Below are 12,753 nucleotides of genomic sequence, written 5' to 3' on the forward strand. Positions count from 1 at the left end.
TTGCTACAAACAAGCAAGGTCAGAATATAAAAAGTTGTCAAAAAAGGTCTTCAACAGTACCTTTTGTGGTGATGCACAGATCTAGAAGAGAGAAGTTTGGCAATCAATGTCTTGAGCAGAGTTGCTCATTTTCTCCATATGGGTGAAACAAATGCCCTCTAGATGGCATTTTCTTGTGCCATAACTCTGCAAGTCATCGATCAAAAGTTTTTCTGTGGAATTCATCTCAGTCGTGATCAGAAGTTTCTAAGGATTTCCCCTCTTCTTTATAGATATTCATTACAGAGAGACAGTAAGATAAGATTAATGAATTATGAGTGATTTTTATTTTTATTTTTTGTATTTTTTTACATTTTTTATATTTTCATAGTTTTTTAGTTTCGTAGCTACATTAGGGTGCCTATTCTTGCGGGGTTCGGGAGTGATCCTCTTATCCACTGCATCAATTTGGTACAGAGCTTCGGTTGTTCTCCTCGGTCATCAATTTATTGTGAAGTTTGAGGAAAGATCCTGTTAAGGAAAAGGGACGGTTCCTCTCGATTCGTTCAAACGATTTGAAGGAACAATCTTGTAAGATTCGACATTAGTCAAGTATGCAACTCAGGCACTCGTTGGATCCCCAACAACATCAACTTGTTGTAGCTTCAAAAGATTATTGTTATTCATCGTATCTAATTATGAAGTCGTTGCAACCATCATACCCGAGAGTTGCAACAACTAATATCGATCATTTTTGTTACGAGAAGCATGAACAACTTGTTTTCATCTCATCCTCCAGTTGAAACAAGGTTGGAGATCCTTTGAAAACATGATGTCCATCAGAGCTTGAGTCTGGGCTTGGCCACAGCATCGCTGGTGACTCCTCACCAGCATCGGCAAAGCAGGAACTGGTTGTCGCCTTCTATGTTTTGCAGCAACAAGTACTAGCAATCGTTTTGTCACAGACCACCCACCATTTGCTTCTATCGTTTTTTCCAAGGTATCGCTAATACCAACAGTTCATCGTTGACCATGGTTGTTTGGGGCACCCCAATGCCACGAAAATCGGAGGAGCACTGGCTTTCCACAAGTCTACAATGATGGTGCAATGGCTAGGCAGTCATTCGCCTGATGTTGGGATACCACCTGCCAACACCTCTCTAGTGTCACACCCCAAAAATTTTAACCCAAAAATACTTTTTTTTAAGACGTTGATTCCATTATGTAATGATATAATAGGTTTCCTAATGGATTTGTTCCAACCCTGCCAAGTGCTAGACGAATTACATGAGCTCAAGCGTGGGCGTATTTTTTATTCTCCTAGCACCAGATCTAATACAAAACCACCAAAAGGCCAAACCAACTTGATTTCATTACATAAAAGAAATGCTTAAACAATAGAAATAATGAATGCAGATTTTTGGTCAAACATTTCGAGCGGGTTACAATCGTGAAACACATCACATTCAACCATCAATATAAAATTACTTTAATTGTTAAATGGTTCCACAAAAAATATAAACCATTCACACATTCTGTCTTAAACTTAAGAATTTAAACAATCAATCAAAATGTTTAAATAAAAGTTTAAACAGATGTTTCTGGAACCCCAAACGATTGGTTTCACACATCACCCCTGCAACATCCGGCATCCGCTCCCAACTGATCATTTATTACCTGGAAATTTTTATTTTAAAAATAAGTATGAGACTTTAAAGAGCCTTAGTAAAATTCACACAAACATTGCATATATACAAAACACTAGGCCTGCATAATCATGCATCAATCGCATTGCACAAGGTATATTACCAAACATTCAAGTGAATAAATACACACTCAAATTCAGAAAATACAATCATCAAAATATCACATAGTCAACCATATATTAACTCAGGCACGCATCAGATACAATTATGAATAGATAAATGAATTGCATAAAAGAAAAGTGAACAATTATTTTATTATTTCTCTTTTTCTGAACTCTATCGGGTATATATAGGGTACCACAAAACTGACTTTTGTTACTCGGGTGTTGGTTATGCTATGTGTTTTAATTTCCTGAGAGACTCATTGAGTCACACTCACCATGAAGGGTCCTAGACCGAGAGAAAGCTCTCATGGTGTCTTGGCTACATGTTAAACAAGATTGATCCTAACTTTTGTAGAAGATATGGACATACCACCTAAGATTAAAAATTTTAGTCTAGCCTCCTAACTCCTTTGGACTTGGGGACCAACCGATCTATTGTCACTCGAAGCATTTTTTTTATAGTTTGAGGGTCTAGAGAGTTTATATCACCTACCCTCTCTAAGGTATACATGAGTCATTTCAGTTCAACACACTTTGGTAAAGCATATCCAGAATCGCACAATAGGGTTGTCTTTATTAGGCCATGGGTCAATGCAACTACCTCAAAGGGATAACCCATTATAATAATCAGATCATGGTCCTCTTTCGAAACCTTGGATCAACATGTAAATTTTGGAACACCCATATGCACAAAACTTTATGGGTATCTATTATCCTGCATTCATTTCATACTCACATACTACATGACATAGTATTACATGCATTCATCATAATACATGCATAACATAAACATGTTATCCATCAATTAAACATGCAATATACATAAGAACATATTGAACATAATAGATCTAAGCATGCATGATCTCAAGTGCATATTATAAACATCAATAAAAATACATATTGATATTCAACCATTCATATCTTCATTTGGTTCAGTTTTGGAACTAAACCTTGTTTCTACTGGTCCACTTTCAAAACCCAGACAACATGAGCACAAGAGTTCCAACTTAGAAATGGAGAGACTAAATTTTATCAATCAGTATAAATTATGACTCGGTCGAATTACAATGAGTAAAAATTTGAAATTTTAATAGTAGATGAATAAATGTATTAGCTAAACATATCCATAAATCTTGCCTAATTTGGGTTCAAAGCAAAAAAAAATAAGTATTTTACTGAAACTAATTTTATGCTCCTGAACTGACTTGTTTGGTTCAGACCCTCTGAAGAAGCCTCAAATTAGTAATCTTAAAGAATCAGGAAAATTGGGTAAGAATTACTATAAATAGATGGACATGTCTAGAACAACCTACATAGAAATCATGTACATACTCTATTGGAGTTGTTAATTAAAATTTATAAATTGCATCTTCTTCAGATTCTTGGACAGACAAAGCTTCAGAAATTTTAGTTTTCTAGGCCAACTTTCATAATTTTTAACTCACAAACTTTAATGAATATGTGAACCAATTTTTTATTGAGAATTCACCAATATGCAACATAATATACATAAATTATTCAACCATAACTATAGTACAAATTAAGACAAATAAAATTGGCAATGTAATATAACTGAAATACAAGATGTATATCAGGAAAAAAATCATGTTCTGACTTTTGAAGACTGCAACTTCTTATTCAGAACTCGAACAAAGCCAAATTTTAAAATTAACTTCCTTAATGAGTATAGAACATCCCTCTAAAATTTAGGGATTTTTAGCCAAGCCGTTTGAGGGTACGAAAAAGTTCTTGAAAGGTGTTTGAGACTGTGAAAATCAAGATAGTGTACCTTTTTATAAAAAATCATGTATATTTCATATTTTTTACAAAATAAATCATATAAACATGATTTTCATGTATATCAGATCTAATATGATAAATAAAACACGGTTGATCATAAATATAGCAAACACATATCACAAATAGAACATTACAATCATCAAACATGGATTTCAATACAATAATGAAGTTTATCAGGGCTTACCAAAAACTATTTTTATAAAAACCGTCCAAGGCCTTACAAAATTTTTAAACCATATATTATCAGTTCTAACATGGTTTAAGGGTTGATTTGAAACCCAAATAACATCTAAAATCACAATAAATACATTTAGCACAATTTTCTTTCCAAAACATATTCTATTTGTGGTTTTCTCAAAAACAGTTTTTTGTAAAAACCCCTTTTGCGGTTTTACAAACCAACAAACCTTATCATATCAGTTTCAGAATAATTTATGGATTGATTTTACAAAGAAAAATATATTATAAACAACACAAATTAAATCTAACATAATTTGGCAATGAAAAAAAGTTTATATGATGTTTTCTCAAAAACAACTTTGTGAAAACCCCTTTTTGGGGTTTTGAAAATCTCAGAATAGATGAGATCAGTCCTAGACGTGTTTAGGGACTGATTTCACATAAATACATACCTCTGGAACAAAATTGCATCATGTGTATGCATTCTTTGTGCATGCACTAGCAAAAATCCTACATAAATCTTACCTCAAAAAATCAAGTACATGAGAACTACCGAGTGAACCTTTAGAATAAGGTGTGTGATTTGCTTCACCACTACCGAACCTTTCTTCCTCTTCTTGTAGCAATAATGGCATCCACCACCAAGATCCTCCTTCAAAGAGGGTGTAAATAGGAATACAAAAAGAAAACAACAAAAACAAATAAAGAAGGCTAAAGGGAGAGAGAGAGAGAGAGAGAAAAATAAGATTGGAATAGGAGAGAGGGGCATGCAGTGGGCCTCTTATAGGCTCTGACAACCTTCTTTCCTATTAGAAGTTTGGGCTTTCTTTTATTTTTTTTATCACTTTTCAACTTCTTCCTTTTATTTAAAATTCTTAGTTATTTAGGACTCCTCTAAAATTGACTTTTTCACCTTACTAACTAACCACTAACAATTAGTTAAGTTATTTAATACTTTAAGAGGTGGGGGAACGTCCCACCCTTTTGATTTTTTAATTACCTAATTAATTAGTTGGTTAATTAGGTATCCTAGTTTTCCAAATAAACTCTAAATTAGTTTCTAATTAGACCTAAATGAACTTGAGATTCAAACAACAAGGACTCTTGAATCCAAATGGGGTCTACATAGGCCGTTTCATATTAGGGTCCAATCGAATGGTAGTGGATCCAATTAACCTTTTTAATTAAACCCAATCCATTTATTAATCCAAATTCATATTGGATTCAAATGCTAGGGTTTAGATCTAAATCCAATATCCAAATCGTCTAATTTCTTGTTTAGTCTACATATTTTAAATTCTTACAATTATTTGTATAATGTTATAAATACATTAAGACTAAATTCTACAATAATTTAAAAATCAAGAAAATCAATATTTTTGAGAAAATCAAGAATTTCAAGAAAATCAAGAATTGCACTCAAGTAAGAGATTCACATAAAAATTTATCTTTATTAATTATAATTTCATAAAAAAATCTCAAGTTTTACATACCCTGACAAGTCCGGCGGTGGGGGAGCCGCATCCCTACTCTAACACAGGTGGGAGGTTCTCACCCATTGAGTCAAGATGGTTAACCAGTTCCGTTTTAAACTGGTTCTTCAATACACAACTTTTCTAGTTCGGTTCCAAGGTTCCAGACTTGTTTCCTTAAATAATTTTAAATTATATATCCAAAGCATAAATTTTGTGCGAACTCCTTGATTAAGATTATGAATCTTAGAGATTTTTCATATAATTATTGTCATTAGTGATAACATAGATATTTTATATACTCTCATAAGATCTTTCTATCATCAAATGAATGTATTATTACATGTATAAGTGATATTGTCTCCTTTTAAAATACCTTATTAAGTAAAATTTATTATTAAAAATTAATGGCTTGTGTATTAAAGAATTCTCGTATTATATTTTGATATATATGCCAGGAGTAGTCTATATGATTACTATTGATGGGATAATTATGTTTTGTCATCATGCATCCAAATGCATGCTTTAATCATCTTTGCAGTTTGCATGCATTTCATCTTGAATAAAGATTATATTTTTTAGTGTTCTTTTAAGCTCATAAGTAGCTATTGTGCTTATGTTTCTTTCTTTGTAAGTTCGTGTTTGCTTCTTGTTTGAGGTGTGTGAGTAAGAATCTCTATATGTTTGTCTTCAATTGTCTCATAGTAGACTTATAATTTAGATCTAACTTCTTAAAAGTTTTGTTTTAATAAGATCATATATATTATTCTTATTTATTTATTCAGAGTTTTGGATCTTTTATATGTAATATGCCTTAGTGCACTTGTTCCTTGATTGATGGATTTATGATTTCATTTTAAAGAATTCTCAAACTTCATATCGTCTATGTAGATTGCTTGTATTGAGCATAAATCTTGTTTGCTTATTCAAGTTTGTAAAAATTGTCATGTGACATATTGTTGTGCATATGATTGCACTATATTCACTCTAAGATTTTATCTTCTTTATTGGATTTAATTTGAATCTTTTTCTTTTCAAATTGGTTCCTATATATGAACTCACTTATTTGAAAATTATTTTTCATGAGTATATATTGCCTTTTTATGGCATTTTTTTTTCATCATAGATTTTTATATGCAGCTTTTTTCCTCATTGTTATTGGATTATGGATAGTTGTTGATGTGAGTTATGTGTACACCTCATGTCATCTTATCAATCTAGATTCTCAAGTTCATGAGTGGCATGTTGTCATTTTCCTTGAGGCTTATTGATGGTTGATTGGCCTCTGAACTTATTGTCGTTGGAGATCTGAGTTGGTCGTTGGGGTGAGTTGTGTGTGCACCTCATATATCTTATTAGTATAGGTATGTAATTGACAAGTGATTGACCTCGGTTTCTATGAGTGTATTTTACCACTCATTTTTTTTTTGTAGCCATTGTTATAGTATTGGATGTTTAATATCTTAATTTTCTATGATGGTTATTATGTTTTTAAAACAATGGAGTTTTCAAAAAACTGATATTCTTATTCTTCTTTATGACATTAATTTGTTTTCATTACAAGCTCTCTTACCACTTTTGTTTTTTCCAGTTATGTCTCATATCTATGTGTCATTATATGTAGACAAGATATATTTATTTACGTGTTTGTATGTTTGTTTGGCTTATAAGTGGAATTGAGATAATATTATTGTTGTAGTAGCTGATACACTCATTTTGTGTATCATTATATGTATACAAGAGATGTTAATTCATATTTTTGTATGCTAGTTTTGCCCCATAAGTGGCATTGTGATTATACACTTGTTCTTGTAGCTGATGTGCTTATTTTGAGTGTTAATATATCTAGACAAGAAATGTTTATTCATACTTTTGTGTGTTTGTTTAGCCCATATGTGGTATTGAGATTATACTCTTGATCTAGTAGCTGATACACTTATTTTGAGTGTCATTATATATAGACAAGAGATGTTTATTCATATTTTTTTTGTTTATTTTGCTCATAAGTGGCATTGAGATTATACTCTTGTTTTAGTCATTCATGCACTTGTTTGAAGTGTTAATTTATGTAGACAAGAGATATTATTCTTCAATGTGGTGAGTTATGTGCACTCATTGTGCTCTTGATCTAGTCACTGATATACTTGTTTTAACTGTCATTATATGTAGACAACAGATGTTACTTATTCATATTGTTTTATGTGTTTTAGCCATCTAGTGACATTATGATTATGCTCTTGTTATAATCGCCGATACACTTGCTTTTTTAGGATTGACGATCTAGTAAAGTGATTGCTTGTGGTGGTCAAACTAATGTTAAGATTTGTAAATATCGTTCATTGTGTTATATAGGATTTTTAAATCTCTTCATAATTTTTTTAAACTCATTTGCTCTTGTATGAGAAATGATTTTTTAAATGTTTTCATGCATTTTGCATTAAATATGATTTAGTTGCATGATTAAGGATTTTTTATTTAAATATGTTTCATGTTTGATTGTCTTGCATGTTTTGCATAAGTTTAATTAATTCTTTATAAGCATTTGTTAATGGAAGATATATTATTTTTACCTTGTGAGTTGTTGTGTATTTTCATTGTGTATTTTTTCTTGGTTCATAAGTGACCATTTTCATATTGACATCTCATTGTAGCCTTTGTGGCATTTCTTTGAGATATTATTGATTTCATTAGTTGGTTTTCGTTCTTAAAAGATTTTCATTGTTATCTCTTAAAATTGGTCCACAAGTGACCTTTTTTAGTTGTATTGCTAATATTGTTTCTAAAATAAAATTGATCTATATGTATTTGACTTTTCTTAAATCTTTATTAAGTGATTGAAACTATTTTTTATCTTTCACTATGTAAAAATAATTTGTTATTTATACTCCGTTATGAGTTATTTCTTCATGGTATTGATAATGTTGAAAATTCGTGTTTGTTATGCATTAATATGCATTTTCTGATAGATATATGTGTGCATGATTTTCATGAATGATTAAAGTTATTAATGACTATTGTGTTTGAAATTAATAATATTTTAAAATTAATTCTTACTTTAAATGATTTTAAAAAATACTAAATTGATATTAAATATTTTCTATATATTGTATATTTGTGTGCTTGGCATCCTCTCTCCATAATATATAATAATCTTTTGAAATGTTCTTATGATATATGTGTATAGTTGGGATGTTTTGTTAGCTCTATTTACAGGTTTTCAAGAATTGGTGATATTAAAAATCCTATGTGTAATAAAGCATATGATTGAGCACCCTTTAAAGAAACCCCAAATGAAAGAACTTGATGAAGTCTATGTTGACATTTTATGTAATGGTTTTTTTTTGTAATTTCAAACTTATAGTGAGTAAGTTTGAGGGGGTTGTTAAGATTGATGTATTCTTATATATATCTTCATATATTTTATATATTATATATACGTAGATATTTCTGTATGTATATATATAATATATATATATATGTGTAATTGTATATACATATATATTATATATATGTATATAAATATATAAAACATATGAAGATATTATTATATTAAAATATATATATGCATATATATATATGCACAAAAAAAGACATTCATCTTAACAGACCCAACTACTTTATGGATCTGGATCGGGTCTAGACCAGACTCTTTATCCCACAAACTCGATTCAGGTTCTATCATACCCTATTCTGGGTCTGGCTCATAATCTACCTGATCTAATAGTGATCCAACAAGATCTTAACTAAACTCATTATCTAAACCACCTAAACCCTAACCCAAACAATAATTCATACTTGAAGTATAATCATTCCCTTGTCTTACATACCCTAACCCAAACAATGATTCATACCTCAACCATACCCAAATTCCTTAAAATATCCAGACTCTAACCCAATCTAAGATCCACAATAAACCCAAACCCAAATTTCTTCCAAACACCCAAAACAGGTCTTAGGATCCACCTCTACCAAGATCCAACACTAACATGCCAACACCTATAAGTTCAAAGTAGAGTTTCATGGTCTCTTGGATGCAAAGATATTCTTTGATTATTTCTACGTAGTATGGTTCTACCTCGAGTGGCATGATGTTTCAAAGTATTGCATGGTCCCATTGGCAGCAATGTGACTTCGAGGTTCAACACAAGTGTGGTGGGATGAGTTGCAGAAAGATTATGAGAACCAGGGTATGAAACAAGTTCAAACATGAGGAGGAGATACAAAGTTTAATGCAAACCAGGTTTGTTCCTTTTAATCATGCTCTATATATCCAAGACAATCTATCGCTTCCTAAAATTCATCAAACCCAAGTAGGTAAACCCCATTTAGAATCCAATTCAGATAAATATCCACTAGAACCTACCCAAGACTTAGATCCAATTAAAGAGGATTTGGATCCAAGATCTCATAATGGATCTAAATAAATTTATTTGGATCCCTCAAAAGCCAATTTAGAATTTGTTAGCCCACCCATAGATGAACCTAATTTGGACTTGCGGCAAAACTTGTTAGATTTAATCTAGAGTGACCTTTCATAAACCCTATCCATGCCCAAATATATTTAGGATCCAAAGCCTAATAACTAAATCTAAGATTGTCCAATATCCATATTCTACAACCCAAACCCATTTATGACCTTGGACTTGATCAAACTAGATCAATATAGGCTTCCACAAACAGTTGTGGATGAAGTTCTTTCATAGTGGATCCAAATTTTGTCTCAGCCATTTGCTCCAGATCCATTAGACTTGTTTTACTTTGGAGGCACCTTACGTTACATTGGTTAGTTTGGAAACAATGTTCTTGGTTTTAGTTTGCATGTCCTGAAAGATCATGCTTGGTTCATTCAGTTTGTAAAGTATCATCGAGACACGACTCTATAATGTGGGCCCATAACCTACAAAGTAGAACAAAATTGGAAGAAGTGCAAGCGTGATCTAGAGTTGAGGGCAAGTCTTCTTCAACCCGGGAAGAATGATAAAAGAGCAAAGCAGAAGACCCGAGTCCATAAAGGGTCCAATTAGATTTATTTTGGATTGGATCTTAGTTTAGGATCATATTTTGGATATTCTTGAGTTTTAAATCTATCTTAGATCCATATTACAATTAGGGTTTTTAGGAATTTCCTCTCTTCTTTATAAATATTCATTGTAGAGAGACAAAAGGGGAGATGAATGAATTATAAGTGATTTTTAGTTATTTTTCTTGTATGTTATATTATTTTCCATGTTTTCTAGTTTCATAGATGTGCTAGGGTTCCTATTCTTGAGGGGTTCAAGAACAATTCTCCAGTCCACTGCATCATATCATTAAACTAGTATTAAAAAAAAGCTCTTCATCAAATGAGTCACATAAAAGGTCATGCTTAATCAAATTCATAACCCAAAACGGTTAGGACTTTAATGGGTGTATGTGTTAAAGTAGTGGAAGGCAATTCATTTTACAATCAATGGAGACTTGTCCACTTCTTTCAACCCATCTAAGTGGAATGAGGGAAAATGGGAATCCGTCTGAACCCACCTTATTTGGGGTAGAGATGGATGACATGAAATGGGGAATGAACCGGTGATGGAAGAGAAAATCAAAACCTGTGCGATGATAGAGGTAAGTAGGGGTGGACTTACTCTTTCCCCCGCCCCGACCCCCCCCCCCCCAGCTGCCCCCAATCTCCCTTTATTAAAATTACTAATATATCTTAATAATTTATAAAATAACATTAAAATCTCTTATATATATTTGTTTCCTAACCCTAAGTTTCACAACCCCTTTCTCTACTCTCTCCTTTATCCAACGAGTCTAACTCAGTAGCATAGGGATGTCAGTGGACCGGAGGAACCCCCGTGGGGGTGAAGATGGAGGACATGAAACGGAGAATGGATCGAGGATAGAGGTGAAAATCAAAACCCGTACAAGGATGGAGGGCAAAATTTTGAGATGGGTGGGGGTAGAGAGCTTGTTTCCCGCACCTGCCGTGGTCCATTGCCATCCCTACTAAGTACAACATTAAAAAGGTATGCTGCTAGGATGAGTCCCACGTCGATCAAGAAGAAGAGGGAAGACCTTTTCAAAAACTATAAATTGAGGGTTCTTGTAAAATACAACCTTAGGTCTTTCTGGGCCTTTTGGGTTATTTTGCTTTGATTCAGTGGGAATCAAGTAGGGTACTGTTACCTGAGCCCGAGTGTCGAGCTGAGCCCTAGTCAAGTTAAGCTCTTGGTGGACTGACATATTTGTTAGGCCTGTTGGGCTCTAATTGAGTCTGAGTCAGCCTGGCTCGATGTCCATCCCTACATATGATCCTGCTATTATATGTCGATTTTTTCTAGGGATGGTAAATGAGGCAAACGAACTGAACATGGCATGTTCGGGCTTGGCTCATTTACCAGTGGACTGAGCTCGTGACTCAACTCATGCTGTTATTTAGCTGAGCCGAGCTCAAGCTTGACTCATCCCTGAACAAGCCAAGCCGAACATGAGCTGGCTTGTGTAAAAAGATTCCATATTATTTATGCAGGAATATATATATTCCATATATGACACTTAAAATATATATTTTTCATGCATCTTTCTCTTTGTATGTATATTTTTTGCATCATTCTCTTTATACATTACACTTTATATATATATATATATATATATATATATATATATATATATATATATATATATATATATATATATATATATATATATCGTACATAAAAAAAAACTAAATTTTGTACATAGAGCTCAGCCAAGTCAAGCCAAGTTGAACACCCTGTGTTCAGGCTCAACTCGTTTAACCTAAACAAGCTACCAGTGGCTCGGCTAGCCATCTGTCAATCACGAACGAGCTAGTGACGAGCCAAGCTGTTCGGTTCATTTACCAGCCCTAATTTTTTCTCAAGAACATCCCTTGTTAATGCAAAGAATGAAACAAGTATTATAAAAATATTCAGAATAATATTATTCACATGGAGACTCCCCACTCACAATACCCTCCTTTCAGTCAACTTAACGTGAAGAAACATGCCTACAAACAGGCTGGCTCACGTTCATTAATGGCTATTATAATCAAATAAACCTTCCCCCACTTTCAAACCCAGCTGGGTGCATTCTTCTTTATAGATATTTGTTAGCCATCCACGGTTTTCTTTCTAAATGCTGCGTCCATATAATCCAGTTCTTATGCTACTTTTACTGGCGCTACGTTTGCCCCAGTAAATGGTGCTGCCAGTAAAGCATTTACTGGCGCAATTTTGTACCAGGAGAAAAGGAGTTTTTTCTGGCCTAAAAAAACCCTCGAAAAAATACAATGTAGGCCCTAAACTGAGGCTGTATACCTAGCTCTAAAATATGCTTAAACGACCCTAAAAGGCTTTGACCCGAGACATAGACTGCATTGAGCTGCATGAGTTTATCCAAGTCTTATAGGGGGTGACTGACGGACATCACAAGTTCAAAAACCACAGGTGCATGTTCTTTTCTGCGAGCCCAACATTCGGTGTACTCCCTGGTGTAGTGCAAGGGGGA

Source organism: Nuphar pumila, chromosome 14 (assembly GCF_984573655.1).
Source record: "Nuphar pumila chromosome 14, dmNupPumi1.hap1.1, whole genome shotgun sequence".
In the NCBI taxonomy this organism is placed as follows: domain Eukaryota; kingdom Viridiplantae; phylum Streptophyta; class Magnoliopsida; order Nymphaeales; family Nymphaeaceae; genus Nuphar; species Nuphar pumila.